Here is a 20,692-nt window from a genome sequence, read left to right on the forward strand (position 1 = left end):
TAGCTGGTTGCCTCTTGCAGAGGGATAGCAACAATTTATGTTTTAACTTTCATTTGAGCAACAGGTCCCTGAAGAAGAAATCTTGTGTGTGAGTATAAGTGACAAGAATAAGCAATGAGGCGAACTAGTAGATGGTCTTGGGTTGCTAAAAGCCCAAAGGATTTTCACCATACTTTTCTTTGTGTCTCAAGTCACTCAAAGAAAATTAGAATTGACAAGCTTTATGGGCTGTAGAGCCTTCAAGGACACCTAAGGGGAAAAACTTGTATTCGTTACTTCAGCATCAAATAGTTTCTGTATGCCCACTGAGAAATCCTTGTTTTGAGGCCAAATAAATCTTACCAGATTGAGGAAGTTCCAGAGCTATTTACAAACCAGGGAAGAAAAGGCCAGTGACTGCACACCAGCCACAGGTGTCCTAGTCTCTGAGCCAGAGTCCACCTCATGCCCCCAGTAGAAATAAAAAACTGTTGTCCACGGTCATGGTTCACTTTTTACAAAAACTTGTGTCTGAGTCAGAGATGTTCTTGATTACAAGGAAAGATTGGCTAAATCTGACTTCTATGTTTTGAAGTCAAACAGCCAGAACTCACTCATGGGCAGATGAGTGAGAAAGGATGGAGAAGGACCAGATGGAGGAGGAGAAGAGGCCCCAGGGAAAGAAATTGGCTCCATCCACACAACAAAGAGTTTACAAAGAAGAGCAAATATTTCAAGGGCTGCTAGAATGTAGGTTTAGAGGATTTGGCAATCAGGCAGAGAGAAAAGGGATTATATACCAAATCCTCACTAGTGAGATGAAAATTGGCAGGAAAGGGGTTTTGAGTTACTTATTTGATGCCCTATGACTTCACCTTCTGGAAGAAGACACACTTTAGAGACCCCTTGGGCTGGGGTGAAAGGTGGCCTGGTGGACAATCAGGGAAGTTAATGTTGATGATACCCCTGACAATTCTGTTCTCAGAGTGAGTTCTGGCTGTTGGTAGTAACAGTATGTTCTCTGCTCCCTAGGGCCAAGTGGGACTGTGTACCTAATCCCACATAGGTGCTTCACATCCTGTCTCCCCTACATTCTCCCCACCCCATCCCTCTTGGTGACATGCTCTATCAACAAGATCATGTTATTGACAGGAATGTGACTGTCATCCTTTTTCCCTCCCAGTAATGTTAATGTGACACATTCAGTAAGCAGCACCTTCAGGTTAGTGGGCACATTCTGGTAGTTGTGAGTGGCTGTACCCAGTCTTGAAAGAAACTGGAGCACATCTAACAGGAAATGTGATATGCCCTCCCTTCTCATCCTTTTCTCCTGGTGCTCCTAAGGGGTTTGAGATTAGAGAACTGTCTGTGAGGCTGTGGGCAAGAACTAGTGTTTTCTCAGCTGCAGGATGCAAGAAGCAATGGAGATGGAGGAGCTGAGAGGCTGCCCTGAGAGATATATTTGGAATCAGCACCAATCTGGGGCCAGATGTGCAGATATAATAATGCATCAAAATTATTTTCAAGATCCGGTAAGGAACTGAAGCTGTGTTTAATATATATATATATATATATATATATATATATATATATATATATATATATACTGAGAGGACTGGGCTGACCCCTTGTAGATGTCTAATCCCACCTCATCAGCTACAGGGCCCTGTTACCAGGGCCCCCAGGGTAACAACCTGAGTAGGGGAAGCATATTCCTGATAATAGTTCTGAGCCTTGACAGACTGCTCTAGCTCATCCCTTGCACAGTTGAATTGAATGTCACGCAGAATTTCCAGAGTAAGAAGCTGTGGGCTAATGTGTTATCCTCAACAGTCTGAAAGCCACTTAGACCCTTTGTCCACACTCTATAAATGGAAGAAATCTCTCCAGTAATAACATTTTGCTTGAAATGTTTACTGGGTGCTCAATAAATATAATATGGAGAGTATTATAAGTTTAGGGACCTAAACATATTCAAGTTCTGTGAAATCGAATACAGTAACGGCTGCCTAGACCCACTGTGAACACCCAATGGTTTTGAGGCTGTGGAGTGTGCATGAACTTGACATTCGGGCACTCCACACCCTTGAAAATGCCAGTGGGGTAGACCCCAGCTTTGGGGAATGATAAATTTCATAATGAAACACGTCAGAAACTTTGACACAGAAGCTGAAACTGGTGGAAGGACAGTAAAAGGGTATGATAAAGAAAATCAGGTGATTCCTGGTGGCAATTTAAAAGTTCAATGACTTTGAACTCTTCTTTAGATTTCCATCTCTATCTACTTGGAACCATTTAACAACCTCCAGTTTTAAGTTTAATGTGTTAAAAATAAAAACCAATTTGAGGTGCAGATATTATATCACATTTTTGACAGCTTAGCTGGGTCTTGAGCTGGAGGACACAACTTCTGAACCATTCTGCTGAGCCATCAATGTTGGAAAATTTCCTTATCCTCAATATTGAGGATTAACAGCCCTTCCCTGGTTACTGTGCCTATTCTGAATTCTCTGGTTTTCTTCTTTGAGCTTTCTTATCTAACCCCTGCAAGCCAGAGAGATGGTGCAAGGGGGATCTAAGGCCAAGCACCCAATGTACTAGAGCTCCAAGAAGTTCTCTGGCTGACAGTGAGTTAAAATTTTAACAAGAAAATCATGATTAAGGAGGCAAACAATGATTGAAGATACCTGTCCAAGCGGCACATGTTTACATGAATCACTTTGAGCCTTTCTGAATGAGAGTGGGAAGGAAATGATTGGTACCTAGCTGATCACAAATATGTAAGTGTTTAGTGGTATGGAAAGAAGATTAAATTAACAACAACTTTCCCAAAGAAACTATCTCTTCATTTTCTTTCTTATTTAGAAAGCCAAACATTGTTTTTTAATTGACCTATGCAAAATTTCATACAATAAAAGGTGTGTAGAGCTATGAAATTCATCCTCACAGTAACTGACTCTTCATCATAACTCTTTTTAATGAGCATTGACTATTCTGTATCCTAGGCCAGCTGTCCCCTGGTCTGGCATCCAGTGTTAACGCTGGCTTCAGGGACATTTTGGAGTCCCTTCCAGGCATGGATGAATGCAGCAAAGTTGAAATCCGACAGTTTAGCCATTGAAATGTCTACTGCATCTTGAACTAAGAGGGAAGAGGGAGCCCCTCTTCTTCCTGCTCCTCCTGGGGCTCCCCTGCAGTGGCTCAGGAATTGCCCGAATCAACATCCTTAACTGGGTTTCCACAGCCCTGCTCCTTAAGCTCCCTTCTCCCCACCTCCACTAGGAATTTCTGTGCCCACTTGCATCGCCGTGTGAGAGGGGTCTGGCTCAGAGTGGAATTCTCCTCCCTGCCTCTTACCACCTCCTCTCTAACCACCCTCAGGTGCCTGCTAATCCCATCATCCAGAGACAAGTTACCTGCCCGGTCACATCTCTGTCATGCATGAGCATTTTCAGGATTGGACATTATGAAGGATTTGAAAGGGGTGTGTGTGTGTGTGTGTGTGTGTGTGTGTGTGTGTGTGTATGTGTGTCCTTAATGGTTCCTTCATAAGCAGTTTTGTATGGCCATTTTCCTGACATAGAAGAACTTAGAGGGGAGCAGTGTACCCTAAGCCCCATGAAATCTAAACTGCTTCAGATTTGACTGAAGCTTTGTCCTAAGCCATGACTTAGAACCCCAGGTGTACCTTCTAAATTCCAAATGAGACCAACATAAAACAAGCTGTCTTCATTGGGTCATATTTAGGATTTGTTTTCGGCTGTCAACCAAGCACTCCCTTCAAAATAAAAGATTATCTTATATAAACAATTTTTTAAAATCATTCTCATATATGAGTAATGGGTACATAGACTTTCAAAATATTTTCCACCCTGCACATGTTTCAGTAAACATGTCCCTTCCTGTCATGGACACCACCCTCCAGAGGATCTAAGAAAAACCCATAGGTTTCCAGTGGACACATTCTCTCCTCCTTTCACGGTCCCTAACCCTTACCATGACATGATCCCACCATTCCCTGAGGACACATTTACACCTTACATTCTTCATTCACTAATTCAACTGCCGCCAATTTTCTGAGCCTTCTGGGACATCCATCAACCTCGGGATGCCTCCAGAGTCTGTCTTTGTCCTACACCTTCATCTTTAACCCCTGGTGTGCTGGTAGCAGCCCCTCTATGTCCATTTCCTGGCTTCTCTTTCTTCTTCTTGCTCTGACCCTTGGAGACCCTGGGGACTTCACCCACCCTCTTAGGAGGTAGCTGCTTCCTCTTTCCTCGACTCCCTCACCCCATGTCACTGGCCCTGGAGGTGGGGTTAGTGCCCTCCTTCTCCTCATTGCTCCTTTGAGAACTTGGCCTTTTCTTCCCTTTTAGGAACTCCCAGCATCTGGGAAGCACCCCCACTCCCACAGACTCTGATCCTTATGGGATCTCCAGTCCATTAGCTAATCTCCACTCTCCATCCCCTCCCTCACATCTTTATTTTCCTCTCCACCTGGCTTAGTTTCATGATTTTCTCTTGTCCTTGTTCCTCTCCAAGTTGCATGACTGAAAACCTCCATCCAACTTTGCTCACCTGCCCCAGCTGGATGTGGCTAGGGAAAAGCAAAGGACCATGCTGACTGGTCACCTCATTGTCTGTTCATTGCTACACACCTCAAGTAGTGTCCCCGCAATCCCTCTGCCCACCCTGGCTGCCCAGCACCTGGCCGTAGCCAACTTCCTCCCCCCTCACCTCCCAAACTTTTCCACACCCTTCTTCTCCCCCTCCTGTTTCCATAGCCAGTGACTCCTTTGCTCACTGAATCCCATCAGCCTATTTCCTCCTGTGATCTTCTCCTTTCTCTCCTACATCACCAGTTTTTCCCTCCTTGATGTTGAGTCATTCTATCAGCATACAAAATGCTGCAAAATCTTCCCAAGGATCTATTAAAACACCTCTTGATCCTTCTCTCTTCAAGCCCCATTCCTCTGCTGCTCTTTTATGGTAGAATTGTGCCACAGGCTGTCTGGATTCCCTGTCTCTCCTTCATTAGTTCCCTAGTATTTTTTGAGCCTTCTTGAGTGAGACAGTCTGGCAGAATCAAGTACTTTTGTTCCAGTCATGATGACTTCCATCTTTTCAGGACCAGTGGACATGCCTGGTCCTTCTTCTTTGATTGGCCTTCTCCTCCTCCTTATGCATCTGATACCCTAGTCTTGCTGACATCACACCCACTTTTTTTCCCCCCATCCCACCCTGTTCCTACTCAGTGCCCTGAGAAACACCCCTGACTCTTTGCACCCTCTAAATTCTGGAGTGCCCCAGGGCCCACCTGGCTTCTGTCTTCAGCTTTCCTGTGTTTCCATTCAGATATATGGTTCCACCCATTCTCTTGCTCTGAATAACATCTACATGCTCAACTCCAGAATTTCTCTCTAACCCTGACATTGCTCTGGGTTCACAGGTTCAGATTGATTCTCTAGCCTCTGTTCCATCTCTGACCTAACCTGTGCCAAGGTGGTCCTGGTTTCCCCTTCTACTTCTCTCCCTGTTTCTCCCTTAGTCAGTGGCTCCTGCCATTCTGGTTCACACCAGAATCATTTGGGTAAGACTTGATTTCTCTGTCCCACACTCATTGGAAAACCCTGCAGCATAGATGCAAATCTTCCCTTTCTCCCCATGTGCACCCTATCTGAGTCACTGTGGCCTCTCCCTCTCTCTTGGTGCAGTTGCAGCCTCTATTCTATTCTTTGTAAACTGTCCTCAGCACAGAAGGCTTCTTGCTGTCCTGGTCCCCTTGCTCACTCTGCTCATTCACAGGAGCCTTTCGTTTGTTCTCACGTGGGTCAGACCAGTTCCCACCCAGCACCTTCACCTCTGTTCATCCTGTGACTTGGAGGCCCCACCTCTGTCCTCCATGTCAGACTCCTTGTCATTCTCCAAAATGCTTCCTTGACCATAGGCCAATTAATAGCCACACCAGCATGACCCACCACACTCTCTCTCTTCGCCCTCCTTCCCTTCTGAGTACTTGTAAGTATGTCACATTTTAATATTAATGTTTAACTTGCTTACATTTTCACTTTGGGAGCTATCTTGACATTGTAAGGCTCAAGTTCCTCCTCTGTAAACTGGGGAGAATAATAACATCCAGCTCTTGGGATCGATAAGAGGATCTTGCACCATCGTAAGTATAAAATGGTATCTTTTAAAATAATATACTTCTAATCTGAACTTCATCCCACCATTCAAATAAACATTAATAACAAAAGTTTGATAAATGAAGAGACGCAATAGCAAAATGAGTATGAGTGGTGTTTTTATTAATTTTCATATATTGATATTTTCAATGATTCTCTAAAAAGCATTGAATTCCCTTAAATGTCTAAATATTATCCAAAATGAAAAGCTGAAAAAGTTGGAAACAGTTGTCTCTGTGAAGCAAGAATTGGGAGCAGGATAGAGTCTTGCTCTTCTTTGTTACAACATTAATACCATTGGACACTTTACTTTGATAGATATATAGTTGAGTTTTAAGAAGAAAGACTGGAAGGAAATACTGTGTCCCATTAACAAGAGCTATTTGGGATGGAAAAGATGGAATCACCAGCTGTCCTTCCTTCCTTCCTTCCTTCCTTCCTTCCTTCCTTCCTTCCTTCCTTCCCTTTCCCAAATGATCCAGAATGTATTTATATTTTTTAATCATATGCATGCTTTTCATATATGAACTAGGTATTAAAAGGCTAATGGAGGCTTGGTATGATACATTTGGAATATGCTCCAAATTTTCAAATGTAACTTCTGGGGCACCAGGGAACACTGCAGTCTAGTGTGGATACTTAGCAGCAGCTGCTAAGACCTTGAGACAGGCGGGGTTGGGTATGGATGGCAGGGAAAAGGGTTGAAAACAGGGTAAAGAAGGTAAGTGGGAAGGGAGGATGCCATTCCAGCATCCTGATTGCTCACAAATCGGTCCTGAGAACAAGAGTAATCACTTTGGGAAGATTTGGAGACAGTGGGAGAGGAGGCAGGCATGGCCAGAGACAGGTAAACAAAGGATAGACATTTTCAGGTTCATCTGACATTCTGAGCATCATATTTGCATTTAATAAAAACCTGTAACCAAAGCAAATTTGCAAAGAGACCATTTCCACATCTGGGAAGGAAAGCAGGCACTAAAAGCGGGGCTCCCAGCCAGGCTGCCTGGAGGAGAAGGGGTGTGTCTTAATTTATATTCCCTCTTTTAACCTTGATGATGGCTAGGAGCTCTGTAATCTCTTTTGACATGCTGTAGAAATGTTTTGCAAATTCAAATGCTTAGAACTTTCAAATATCAGGAGGTGAAGGATCACTCTGCCTTCCTGTTTAATAGGAGCACGCTGTCTCTTGCAGGATGGATGTTCACAATATCACTTTGTAGCATCATCTTCAACCATCGAGAGGGATTGACAAAGGCCCTACTCCTCCTCCCGCACACCCTCCATCTCCTCTGTGTGCGCGTGTCTCCCAACTACCACTCAGGTAAGAGGCTGCCCAGAGCCATACCAGGCCTTGGTTTCCCCTGAGCAAAGGCTCTCACCCCAGTCCCTCAGCTGAGATGCACCCGGAGGGGAACTGCCCCAACTTTGACTAGGAATATGAAATGCCTTTGTGTAATGTAAACACATATTCAGAGCAAATTCTCTAACAGGTTCCCATGCACAAATGCCTATAAGGAACCTGCCTTCAGAGAGGAACAAGTGTAAGGAAGACTGTCAAGACTGCACACATCAGGATTTTCCATGCACAGTTTTTGAAACTTAGTTTGAGTTGCATTTTCTTTATTGTAATTGGGACAACAGTAGAGGACACAGGATGTAGTATTTCTTCCTTTGGCATGAGATGTATCTTGAGGGTCTCATAACTATTCTGTGTCCAGTTGGCTTTTTATTATTACCTAAAAGTCATTGATAAATTCTTACACCAAATTTTAACTTGTAAGTCATTACATTTAATTTGCTAATTTTGTCACATTCCTCTTGCTTAAATTTTGAGCTTAATTCACACATTTATTTGTGAAAGTATTTTATGTTATTCCACTTTTCAGTTGTTTGAAGGAATGCCAAAGATTAGATGGAAATATACAAGGTAAAATATGAACACCTTGTTTAATAATATAAGTGGCATGGGTTTGTTGTTCTTTTACCCAAAGTGCAAGGTTTTGAAACTTTTCATTTCTGCATATTGATTTTGTTTGGAGAATGAAGGATGGAACAACAATTCTATGCCCTCACCTACCCAGTTCTCCTGACTTCTGCACATGACTCTTTCCTTACCATCCCCAGCCCTCTCCCTGATGAGGTGATCATATTTCTCAAAGGATATTCTGGAGACATTGGCAAAAAATGCTGCCCACCAAAGTGGCCTCTCCACCCTGAGGACAATTGCAAATCCGAGGACAATTGCAAATCCTTACACTGGCCAGTCAGAATGATAGAAAATCAGAAATCAGGGGGGAGCTTTAGACTGACACAAGGCACCCTCTCCAACCCTTGAAAGCTTCTAGGTTCAGCCTCCCATGAGGATAAGGAAGCCCTGTGACTGGGGACTCTTCCACCTAACCTTGCAGTGCAGAGGTGGCCTCTTTTTCTTCTTTTCCTACAATTCTGGCAGGTTTTAAGAGATATGGAAGTGTCTTTTCTGGTGCCCTAACCCATTCCAGCTCTTCTGCAGGAGAGCTGCATTCTAATAAGATGCCCCAGTGATTTTGTGAACATTCCTTGTTTTAGGAGGTCTATAGACCCTGAACTAATATGAATCTGTAGGTTTTTTTTTTTTAGCAAACATTCATTAAAACATTCATTTTTTCTGGGGTTCTGCAGGAACTATCAAAACAAAGGGGCAAAGCTTGTGCCTCATATTTGATTGACAAACTCTCTCTCCCTCTCTTGGTGGGCATAACAGCAAGACCGACCCCTCATACCTGGCTGCTCTTAAGAACTGTCAACAGGAACCATTTCTGCTCATGTCTTATGTTCCTGCCACACTTCGAGAAAGTTGAGTTAAGAAGAGAAACCTGAAAGTCATGTGCCAGTAACCAGATAAAGGAAGCATGGAAGGGAAACGTATAGGTTTGGAACAGTATCACAGCACACTGCAGGGTAGCATCTACCCCTTCAAGCAGGTGCAGATGTCCTGAGCAGAACCATTTGGGTGGGAGAGAAGGACAACAGGCTGTCTCCTTGACCTTAAGTCATTTTTTCCTGTAATCAGACATCATCAGGAGATATGACCATCAGTAGAGGAGTTAGCCTCTCACCCTCAATTTTCCATCCAACTGCAATTATTCTGGAAGACATCTGGTGATGAGCGTGACCCATTGGTGAATGCAATGGCCCTGCTTCCTCCTGAAACATTGCTAATTGGCCTGCCTTAAGTTCTGGACTTTACTAAAAGCAAAGAAGCCAACAAATAAATAAATCTGGTCATGAGCACTAGACAAGTTCACCAGTGTGGCTCACAGTTGCACACATGCCAACGTACCTGCCTAACCATAAAGGAAAACAGAAATGAAATGTATTGGGAATGTCACCTCCTTCTATGGAAAGCAACCACTTTTCTTATAGAAAATACTGCAAAATTCTGTCAGCACAGTGAGCAGACTGTCTCAAGCTCTTAGGGAGACCTGTCAGGAGGCTCTAGGACACTGATTTTGCATTCAAGAGTGTAATATTAGTCATTAGTTCCCAGGGTACAGAGAAACTCGTCAGCAGAATCAGTGAATTCCACACCAGCCTTCCATGGAATCCCGCACTCTTGGCAATGAAAAAGCACCCTGGTGTGGCCCAGGAGTCCTTGGTGCCTCATGATGTAACTACAGAGGGTTCCAAAGACTGGCTGCTATCTAGAGGTAGAGACAAGCCATAACTGTCCTAAGGGACACATTCTTAAGAATATTCTGGGCCCTTATGCCAATTAGAATTGATGGGCTAAGATGGCGTCCTGCAGTGGAGGGAGCCAGTCCTGTGTAGCCTCTCCTCAGCACTGCCCAGACATCCATCTCAGAGTGAAGCCTGCAGGCCACAGAGGTTCTGGTGAATGCTGTTGAACCCCCTTCCCCCACCTGGGAGGAACCTGAGCACCACAGCTCCTGACCACAGGGGGAGCCCTCCCAGAGCTGAGTCCGGTGGTCATAGCTCAGTGCCCTTGTTATTTGTGAGCAGGGCAGCAAAGGGAGGGGGCAGTTGGGCTGTCCATCAAATTCTAATACGAAGCAGCATTTTAAAAATATCCACCAGAGAGCTCTTTCCCCCTAAAAAATCATTATCACACTCAAGATAGCCTGGAAAACAGGATAAAATGTCATACTTATGTGGACTCCATTACCGGAGCGAATCTATCTTTATGTGGAGCTTTTTTCCTCTTGAGGACTTAGTAAAGTTCACCCCTCCCACCATTCAGAAGAGGAGGTGTTTTGATTCTCCTCCAGTGGGGTGGTTCCGGAGATGCCCTTGTAGACAGGACCCATGATTTGGATTCTCATGTGGGTAGGAGCAGCCATTTCCAAATGGAAGGCCTTCATTTTAGGAGCTTTCCTGGACACTTTTTGCCTGAACAGTTTGACAGGGAGGAATGTTCTGGAGTTTGTTGAGGGTTAGCTCCCCTCGGCTGAGCCCTCTAAACTTCTATGTGTCTCAGCCACCTGTGGGGCCTCGGGACCCTCACAGTGGAGGCTGAAAGTAGCCAACCTTCTAGAGGAGATGACCTCCAAGAGGAGGCCAAGGACTCTGGAGGGCTGAGAACAGGGCAGCAGCTCTGGAGGCATGGCCACGTCTGATGGGGGACAGGGCATCCCCTGTGACCCAGGCTTCCCATGACCCAGGAGGAAGGAGCCAGCTCTGCTCTTCCCTGTGACTACTAGAACCCATTTACATAGTGAGCTCAGAGCTTAAGGACTCTTAGAAGAAACAACTAATCCTGTAGAATAAAGTTGGTGACCCTGAGGTTTTATGTCTGGGCTCAGTGGGTCACAGGCACCATTGTAAGAGTTAACCACTTTTATTCTCTGAAAGTCTTGTTGAGTTTCTACCAGTCTGTCCCATGCTTATAAAGAGAAGTACCTTATTTAACTTTATGTATGTGGCCTGCAATGGGCCTTTTGTTGTAAACTAGAAGCAAAGGGATTTGTGTTTTGCTTATAACAAAACCAGAATCTTGAGTTAGTTTGTGTGTGTGTGTGTGTGTGTGTGTGTGTGTGTGTGTGTGTGTTATCAGTCCTAATGTCAGGTATTAGTGCCCTGGGAGATGAGGAAATTGATATTCAAGGAGGATAAGTTTTGACTTCAGTCACTCAGCTGTGAAGAGGCAAAGATTCAACCTGGTTTTTCTGCCTCGTTCCATTTTTCCCTCTTCTATGCCAATTTGGTTCTCAAATTTGGGCATGAGTCAGAATTCCCCTAAGGGATATTAAAACTGATTGCTGAGTCCCAACCCCAGAGTTTCTAATTCAATAGGTTTGGAGTAGGCCCGATAATTTGCCCTTTGAACAAGCTCCCAGGGAGTGATGCTGATGCTGCTGGGACCTCACTTTGCAAACCACTGAGATTACCACGAGGCCTCCTTTGTTAACAATCTGACTCTTCCAGTATGGAAAAGTTTGAAGATCTTTTATGGGCAGATATTTCCCTTGTGTTCAAAATCAATCAAGTTTGATGGCTGTATGAGTCTATTTTCCGTAGTTATAACAAAATACCTGAGTCTGAGTCGTGTATAAAAAAAAGAGGTCTATTTAAATCCCAGTTTGGGAAGTTGAAAGTCCAAGAGCAGGAGGCCCCATCTGTTCGAGCCTCTGGTGAGATCCCCTCAGTTGCATTACAACCTGGCAGAGAAGCAGAAAGGGAAAATGACTGCATTCAAATGAGGCCCAGCCCATGGGGTGGCTTCACTTTATAAAGCCCCATTCTTAACCACACAAATTTAGTCTGGAAAACCAGCATTAATCTCCTCCATGATCCACTTGTGTCTCACTAGGCCCCACCTCTTGAGGTTTCACCAACTCAACAGTACCCCACTGATGACTGAGCTTCCAGCATGTGACCCTTGGTGGGACAGAGCACATCCAAACCAGAACACTGGACAAGGTGGTTAGGAGCAACCATGAAGAAGTCTTCTCTTCTAGTGCTAGCAGAGTTGGGAGGGCTTTGGAACCAAGCTCCATAATTTGTATTAGACATTCTACTAGTGAGGGGAAAATGGAGCGAAGATGGCCTTAAAAGAACAGGAGTCACAGCACAAGTGCAAAGAGCATGGCCCCCCCCAGCCCCATGAGCTGGCCACACCTCCCCTTCCTGGAGAGGATGTGTCCTGAGGGCAAGCCATACAGCCTCAGATCCTTGGGTGAGCCAGGCTTCTCTGCACCACAGCAGACACCCACATTTAGAAATTCCCACCACTACATAGGGTCGTTCTCCTTCCTTCATAGAATCCGGTTTATGCAAACTGCACGATATTTTTAATGCACATATTTTTTAGCTCTTTTCTGGGGTGGGCTTATATTTGAGAGCATTTCATCTGCCAAATTTTTAATATTTTCAGATATTTATTCCCTTAGGGAAAATTGTAAAATTCAGCCAACATTTCTCCACTATTATGTGTTTCATCAGCCAACATCCCTACCACCAGGCCAGGGAACAATTCAGTCCCTCAAAAGACATCAGTGCCACCCACCACCCATCCTAAGTAGTTTGTTGACCTATGTACTCAGCACAGCCTTAGAAGGGGTTGATGTGGGACTTTATGAATAATACAGGTGAACTGAAGAAGGTAAGTGCTTCAGATAATAAGTTATACCCAATTCTAAAATGTGCCCCAACCAGAGAACATGACAACATGTTGACCCTGGAAATGACTAAGCAGCAGATGCAGCCTCATTAGTGACTTCTGCTGAGGTCCCCCCTGTCTCCAGCAGTGCCCTCAGGAGGCCATGACCAGCACAAATCACACCTCTCCTTGGCCTTTGTCCACTGACCTCCTTGCTTATCACAAAGTCTGGAGTCAGCTCAGTGAGGACATCCCTCCAAGGTTTGGCCACCTTGACTTTGTGGAAACTCTATTGGCACAAAGAGAGCATAGTCCTTGGAGTGACCAGGCATATGTTCAAATTCCAGCTCCACAGCCTCACTCACCATGGGGTCTTAGAGAAGTTGCTTAATGGTTCTAAACTTCAGTTTCCTCTCCTATAATTAGAGATGGATGAATGGATGGATAGATGGATGGATGATATCAATATAGGTAGACATATACATATACATTTATTTCCCTTTGAAGAGTAAACAAAACAGAATTTGTTAAATGTGGAAGATGATACCTACTGAATAGAAGCAGTAAATTCTGGTGTCCTTCTGTGTGAGTTTTCTAACCTCCCACCTGTAAGCCTTGCTGTGCTCGGTACTCAGACAGCTGCACACAGCTCTTGGTGGAGTAGCCCAGGTCACCTGTGCCTATGCAACAGTCTGTGTAGTCAGAGCAGGTGTTGCAGATTATTTCCAAATGCCCCTCTCCTCTCTGGGCTCTTGGGCTAACAACAGTTTGTGCTCTATGGACTTTTGGATTTTCTCAGAACGGAAACCTCATGCATTCCGCCACCACAAACTAGACATGTGGACGTTCTGAGCACTTCTGTCATGAAGCTCACTGCTTCTTAGAAAAGCAGGTAGACAACTAACATAAATCAATTACATATAAAAGAGGGAGTTTCACTTCCTTGAGAGAAGAAATGTGTGTGGGCCATTAGAGACATTCATTCATATGCAGCGTGCTAATTGCAAATCATTATTTACTAACTGAGACCAATTTCTAGAGGGTATTTCTATGCTGAACCTTAGTTAAATTAATAGGAAATTACTGAATGCTGGAAATTGATCTAACTGTATTTTTAAGAGTGTTTTAATTGAAACCAGACCTCCTCCCCCGTGACTGCAATAGCAGAGCTGGTGCATCCCTGCATTATACACTAGCTATGAGGGTCTCCCTTACCCCACACCTTGAGAGGTTCTGCTCACTTCAGGGGCAGGGACTTGGAGAGGAACCCCAGAGCCAGTCAGAAGGGAAAAGGCTAGTTCTGTCCCCAGGTAGTAAATATATTAGCAGCCCATGAACATACTTGGTCTCACTCTCCCTACAGCCAAGCAGAGGAACTGACTCTTGACTTTCATGTATCTCCTAGGCTCCTGTAATCCCTGAATGTTCCTAGGCCATACATCAAACAGGAATGTGCAGGGGGCAAAGCCTAGGGGGGTATTGAGGTGGCTTAGGGGGAACCATACAATTCTGAAGACACCTCCCTGCCAATCAAAGGCTTTATCACATGGCATATTTGAGCCCACCAGTTCTTGATAGCACCAAGTTAGGGAACATTTTGTCCCTCAGAGTGCAGAATATTTGGAGTTTGCATCCAAGGCTGTGGTCCCTGGTCACTTAGGAAGGTGTGAGGGAGTGGCCCAACCACAGGGAAACCTCAGTCCCCTATGTGCACACAGGAATCAGAAGCATTTTGATGATGGTTCTCTACACTGGAGGGAAAATTCCTGAGTGGCCATTAGACCTTGTACATCTTCACGTCTCCCGGAGATTGCAGTACCTGAGTGTGATACCAGAAAATGTAGAAAAGATAAAAGTAAAGTCCATGTGTTCTCTAGCTTCTGATCTACACCACTTTAATTTTAAAAGGTTACCTAGTTAAATAGTGTGGCCACTATGGCAGACAGTGTGATGCTTCCTTGAAAGAATTACCCTTTTAGTCCACTGCCGGGTACTGACCCAGGAGAACCAGAAGTAGGGACCCATAGACCCTGGTGCACCATGATCCTCGCAGCCTAACTCCCAAGAGCCAGAAGGCGGGAAGAGCCCCAGTGTCCATGGATGGAGGAAAGATGAGCCAAACATGGGTTGTCCCTATAAGGGAATCTCTTTCAACATACAAAGCAGCGACATCCTGGCACATGTTACATCATGAATGAACCATGAACACATTATGCTGCGTGAACAGGCTGGACACACAACAACTGATCCTGTGTAGCTCCATTGACCTAAGCTCTGGAGCAGGGAATTCAGAGAGAGAGAGAGAGAGAGAGAGAGAGAGAGAGAGAGAGACAAGAATGTGTGTGCCAGGGGTGGGGCAGGAGGTGGGGTTGTGCTTAGTGAGTGCCAGGGAACCTGTGTGGGGTGGAGCAGAAGTTGGGGGAGGGGATGGAGGGGTGGCTGCACAACACCAGGAATGTGCATAGGCCCTAAGCAGGGCACTCCAGCCTGTTCACAAGGTCCAGTTTTATGTTATGTCAACTTTGCCACAATAATAATGAGAGAAAGAGAGGAGTACACAGAAGGATAATGTGTGGACCCAAGAATCCGTTCTTAAACTGTGTTATATGTACATAGTAGCATATTATTCAGCCACACAGAGAACCATATCCTGTCATCTGCAGCAGCAGGGGTGGAATGGGATGATTCTGTGTTGGGTCAAAGAAGCCAACACAGAAGGGCGAGTGCCCCATGTTCTCACTCATGCCTGGAAGAGTGGATGCAGAGAGTAGAACAGTGGTCCCTAGAGACTAGGAAGAGAGAGGGAGGAGGTGTGGGAGGGAGGTGGATAACGTGCTCCAGAATCCAGTTACAGGGGAGGAATACCATGGTGTTCTGCTACACCGCAGGGTGACCACAGGACACAGCACATTCCATATATTTTATAAAGAGGGCAGTTCAAAGGTTCCCAGCACAGATAAAGGATAAATGTTGGAGGAGACAGAAAGACTCATTGCACTGATTTGATTCTGACACGTTATGTATATGTACAAATTATCCCAGCTCACCCATAATTATGATCAATTTATTTTTTTTCTTAAAAATAAAAGCAAAGGTAGCAGCCTTGGGAGAATGCTCACGGGTGAATGCCCAGCTTTTCTCTGAGGCCGGATGGAGTGGCCTGGTGGGAGGGAGCTGGCGGACATGAGTTAACCCAACCTGGCTCTTCCCTCTGCCCTCACAGGGTTCAGCACAACGGTCCCCCAGAGCCCAGCAGAAAGGATTACAAGGCCTACCAGCCATTTCAGAACTCCACGAGGAATTATGATGAGTCCTTCTTTGAGGACCAGGTCCACCACCGCCCTCCGGCCAGCGAGTACACCATGCACCTGGGCCTCAAGTCCACGGGCAACTACATCGGCAGCCCATCCCTATAGCGAACTGAACTATGAAACTAGCCACGACCAGGCCTCGCCCGACTCCTGGGTATGAGCCAGCCAGGCACCTGGAGCAGTGCATGTGCATGCAGACACCACGAGAAATTTCTACCTCCCTCACCCCCCTGCAAATTTAGTTTGTTCAAGCATGTTCCATAGGAAGGCTGTGATAACCAGTAAGGGAATATTAAGAGCTATTTTAGAAAGCTAAACAAATCAGACGTTAACTCAGCAATCAGTAGATCCTAAACACAACAACAGGTGACACCATTCTAGTCTGAGCTGTAGGGTTTAAAGAGTAGTTTATATGGAAGGCGGCAGAGGAAGGAGAGAGGAGAGGGCCCGTGGCAGGGTGTGGAGGTTAGTTAAGCTCAAGACACAGCAGAGTTTACACACTTATGGGTGGGGGACGGCTTCTCACACTTTGTTCACTCTCTTTATCCATTGTGACTCTAGGCTTCAAGTTGCATTGGGGTTCCTCTGTATAGCAAGATGTTTCTTGCCTTTTGTTAATGCATTGTTGAAAGTATTTGATGTACATTACAGATTAAAGAAGAAGAGCGCATTGTGTATATTAGACCAATGCCACTGTGTTTCTTCATCTATGGTTCTAAATATTGCTTCAATTTCAAACTTTTGAAAGATGTATGGATTTCCAGTTTTTCTTTTCTTTCTCCCAGTATGTTTTAACAAAAAAAATGGAAAAAAAGGAATATTTAGCAGTATTGTTCGTTCTGATATGTGAATTTGTTTGTGGCAACTAACGATGCATTTAGCAGTTTCTGGCGATTAACATCCATCATTCCACTCTCCTTGTCAACGAAGTGCTTTTCCACTGCCTAAAATTTTAGATGTAGATATTTGAAATAGATTTTTTTCATTTATACCAGTTTTCTTTATGATGATACAGTGTTAAAAGAAAATAAATTACAATTGATCTGTCATCCATATTTGCTAAGAATGTCTATTTCCAAGGACCTAGCTTACAAAAATATGCATCCTTGTTTTGCGTCTGTGCATTGTGGGTGTGTGTATGTCCATGTACGTAGGGAAAAAATTACCTGTGTAAGATCTTATTTAGATAGAAGCAATTTTATTTGCTGTTCATTTGTGCAGACTTTGTTTTTGGTTTTTAGTATCAATGTACATCGGTTTGTTCCTTTCGTACTGTATCTATTCTTGTGACCATCTAGTGACTCAGGATATTAGTCCAGTTGAAGTGAAGTTATAGGATTTTCACATGTTCACACATTCTTGGATACCAACTCTTTCTACAGGTCAATTTCCTTCCATGTTTTACGCCCTCAGAACACTACAAACCATGGCCAATTGATAATTTCACTTTGGGGCCAATTACTTGAAGTGTCCACAGAAAATGTAAACTGCTCACCTTATTCCCCCCTAAACATTTTGTTCATGGCAGGGAGCAGTAGTCAATTATGGGGTAGACTATTAAAATTGAACTTGAAGCTAATGTTAGACTAGTGGTTAACAGAGCTAAGAAATAAGGCTAACCATTTCAAAGAACACGGGCTGTGGGTGAATGAGCTTCACTCTTTAGGTGCAAGTGACTGAGGCCAATAGGTGCCTAGTAAATGTTAACTGTTCTTGGAAAAAATTAAAAAAATAAATAACAAAAGAAATTAGCTGCCATCTTCCTTTAAAACTGACTGCCCTTCACGCCACATAGATTAATTCAGCTCAAAGTCTGAAGTCATGGTTCTTGATCCAAATTTAACAGTAATCCAAATGTACTTCATTTGTGCCTCTTTTTGGAAATTTTACCTTCCAGAATAGAGCAGTAGACACAAAATTACATATGAATTTCCTAAAAATTACATAGGCGTTAAACCTTGTAGCTTTGTTTACTGTAGGACTCCAGGATTCTGGGTTTCCTCAAAGAAATGCTCCCACCCCTCCTTCTAGAGAGAGAGAAATATGTAGCATTAAAGACAGAGCTTGACCTTCATCTGAGTTGTAGAGTGAAATGCAAGTTCATCAAGGCAGAGTGTGGTATAGATGTTACTTATCCATAACCAATAGCTGGTTGAACCTTTTAAAAGCAAACAGTAGGATGCAGTTCTTGCTGAGAGTTGTGCAGGGAAAACTAATGATGTGCTAACACAGTCCTCCTCCTAGCAGGAACTTGCAATTTTTTAAATGACTTTGGGTCTCAGTGGATGGCCCACATTAGCAATTCTTGAAGACCAAAGATGCCTTTGCTGTCTGTATTTCTTTGAGGGCATATGGTACAAGACTGTGGTGATCTGATTCATCCAGGAACCTCTGGGATCACAGCTGTAAGGAGGAGAAGGAAATTGAAGTGTGCGTAGTTACTCAAGCCAATTCTTTTTTTTCCTTTTCATAAATACACAGAGATAGATGATAGGTAGGCAGAAGACAGAAGATGGCTGATAAATGGACAGAAAGGAAGGGAGGGAGGGAAAGAGGAAGGGAAGTAGGGAGATGATGGATAAATGACGAACTAGATAGATGGATCTTATCTGAACAGTAAAATGACCTGAAGCCCCACAGTCTCCCTTGGTAAATAAGGTTGATCAGTTAGTGAAATATAAGATATGTATTGATTAAAAGCCTCAAGTAGCAAAAAACCTTTGGTTGGCTTTCACTGTGCTGATGAGCAAGTAAGACACCTCCCCCAGGTGGCTGCTTCTTAGGTCTACAGAATTTCCAGATCCTGGGTCATCCTTTTGAGATGGGAACAGCATTTTTCAGCTAGCAAAACTTCTTTTTCTATTCAGCTCCTTATGGTAGATACTAAATACACCCAATGCACTTAACAGGATGTAAGCCCAGACATGAACATAGGAAAAGCTAATCACCACAGTCTGATAAAGGAACACTTAGACTACACCATTATAAATAGAATTAACACTTACAAATAGATCTTTTAATACCAATTCAGCTGCAATACCATGCACTAATATTTTAGTCCTCGATAACAGTTATGGGTTAAACAATAAAATATCAATTTTCTAAGAATTAGGGTGACACAGAGGTCATATCTTACTGGCATTGACCTAGATGAAGGTTAGCCAGTGATGACCTGTTCATCTTGATAAGACTCACATTATGGAAAGCTGCTCTTAAAGAAATAATAACAAGATAAAATCAGCATTTAAACTGAATAACAGATAAAAATTAAATACATACCAATAACCACCAAAATACTCGATGTGTTTGGTCTGTCTGATTTCTCCAGTTGAACTCTTCCTTAGTGTCATCCCCCTTCTTCCTAGAAGCTGTGCCCCTGGGCCATAAGATCTGAAGACCCCCACATTGGTGTGGGGAAGTAACATTAAGTACTGCCTGAAAAATATCTGTTTGCAAAAGTGTTGCTCCAGACTGCCATGGTCTCTCACCAGCCAAATATGAAAACTCAGGATGATCAGCTCAGCTCAGCTCAGATAGCAGGAGAAAGCCAATCCCAGTGGGTTATGGGCACCTCATCTCACCAGCTGACCTAATGATGGAACATCTGTATGACACAGAGAGGAGAAAAGCTAAGCAACGGGGGCACATGGTGTTTTAAAACTGCATTTCCCAGACCGGATCCCGCGGATACCTGGCTGAGTTCTCTGGGGAAACATGCTCTCCCAGGCCCAACCTGAGACATTTTCTTTCCCAGTGTGGTAAGGACAGCAGGGCTTAAATGCAGGTCAAGCAACCAGCTAATCAAGACCAAACTAATGACCATCTGATCATCAGCTTGTAACCTTGCTCTCTCAAGTATCCCAAATAACATTTCACAACTGGCTTGGTGGCAAAACCCGCTCTGTGCTGGCTGCAAGCCCTCTGTGGTCTTTGTTTATCATGCTTTATGTGGCTGCTCAGATATTTGTCACACAACTGTGTGCATGAGCACCCGGTGCTGCCCAGACTCTGCTGGGGTGTTGGGGTGTTATGGAATGTATGGGAGAATGACTGATTGCCTTTAAAAATCTGAAAATTTGAATTTAGTTTGCCCAAGAGTTTCACACACATGAACTGGTATACGAACTGAATAAGAAGTGGACTTGTGGGTTTCCAAGGTCTCCTTTAGCTCCTAGAGATAATCTCTAACCCATGGTGCATCTCAGATCCGAATCTTCATGAGGGTGCACCTTGGTGAGGGCTCTGTGGGAAAGAGAACCTTGTGCACATCATGCCTCACCTTGAAGCGCCATATTGTTTGGTCACCAGTAGAATCAAAGAGCAAGGAGAATCATAATGTGCTAGATTATTAGTGACCTTACAAAGTGAAGGACCAAGACCTTCAGTTCACAAAGAATACCAAGTGCTCCCCAGGGGGGCAGGTCAGCCCCAGTGGAGAACCACTGTCCCAGTGCCCTGCTCAAGGTGCTAATCACAATGGAGTTCAAGAACATAAAATGCCATACTCCACAGTGTGGTGATCTGAGAAGAAAGACAGGGGAGACAGCATTTGGCTAGAATTTGAAGAAAGGATAGACTTTCATCGAGCAAGAATAGGAGCATTTCAGGTAACAGAAACA

The 20,692-nt window shown here is 44.1% G+C and overlaps 1 pseudogene; it reads left to right on the forward strand.

Moving 5' to 3' along the window:
- LOC144256029 (catenin delta-2-like) overlaps positions 1-16,178 on the forward strand; it is a 67,769-nt pseudogene extending 51,591 nt beyond the window's left edge.
- The last annotated feature ends 4,514 nt before the right edge of the window (positions 16,179-20,692 follow it).

This window comes from Urocitellus parryii, chromosome 7, assembly GCF_045843805.1.
Source record: "Urocitellus parryii isolate mUroPar1 chromosome 7, mUroPar1.hap1, whole genome shotgun sequence".
NCBI classification, from domain to species: Eukaryota; Metazoa; Chordata; class Mammalia; order Rodentia; family Sciuridae; genus Urocitellus; species Urocitellus parryii.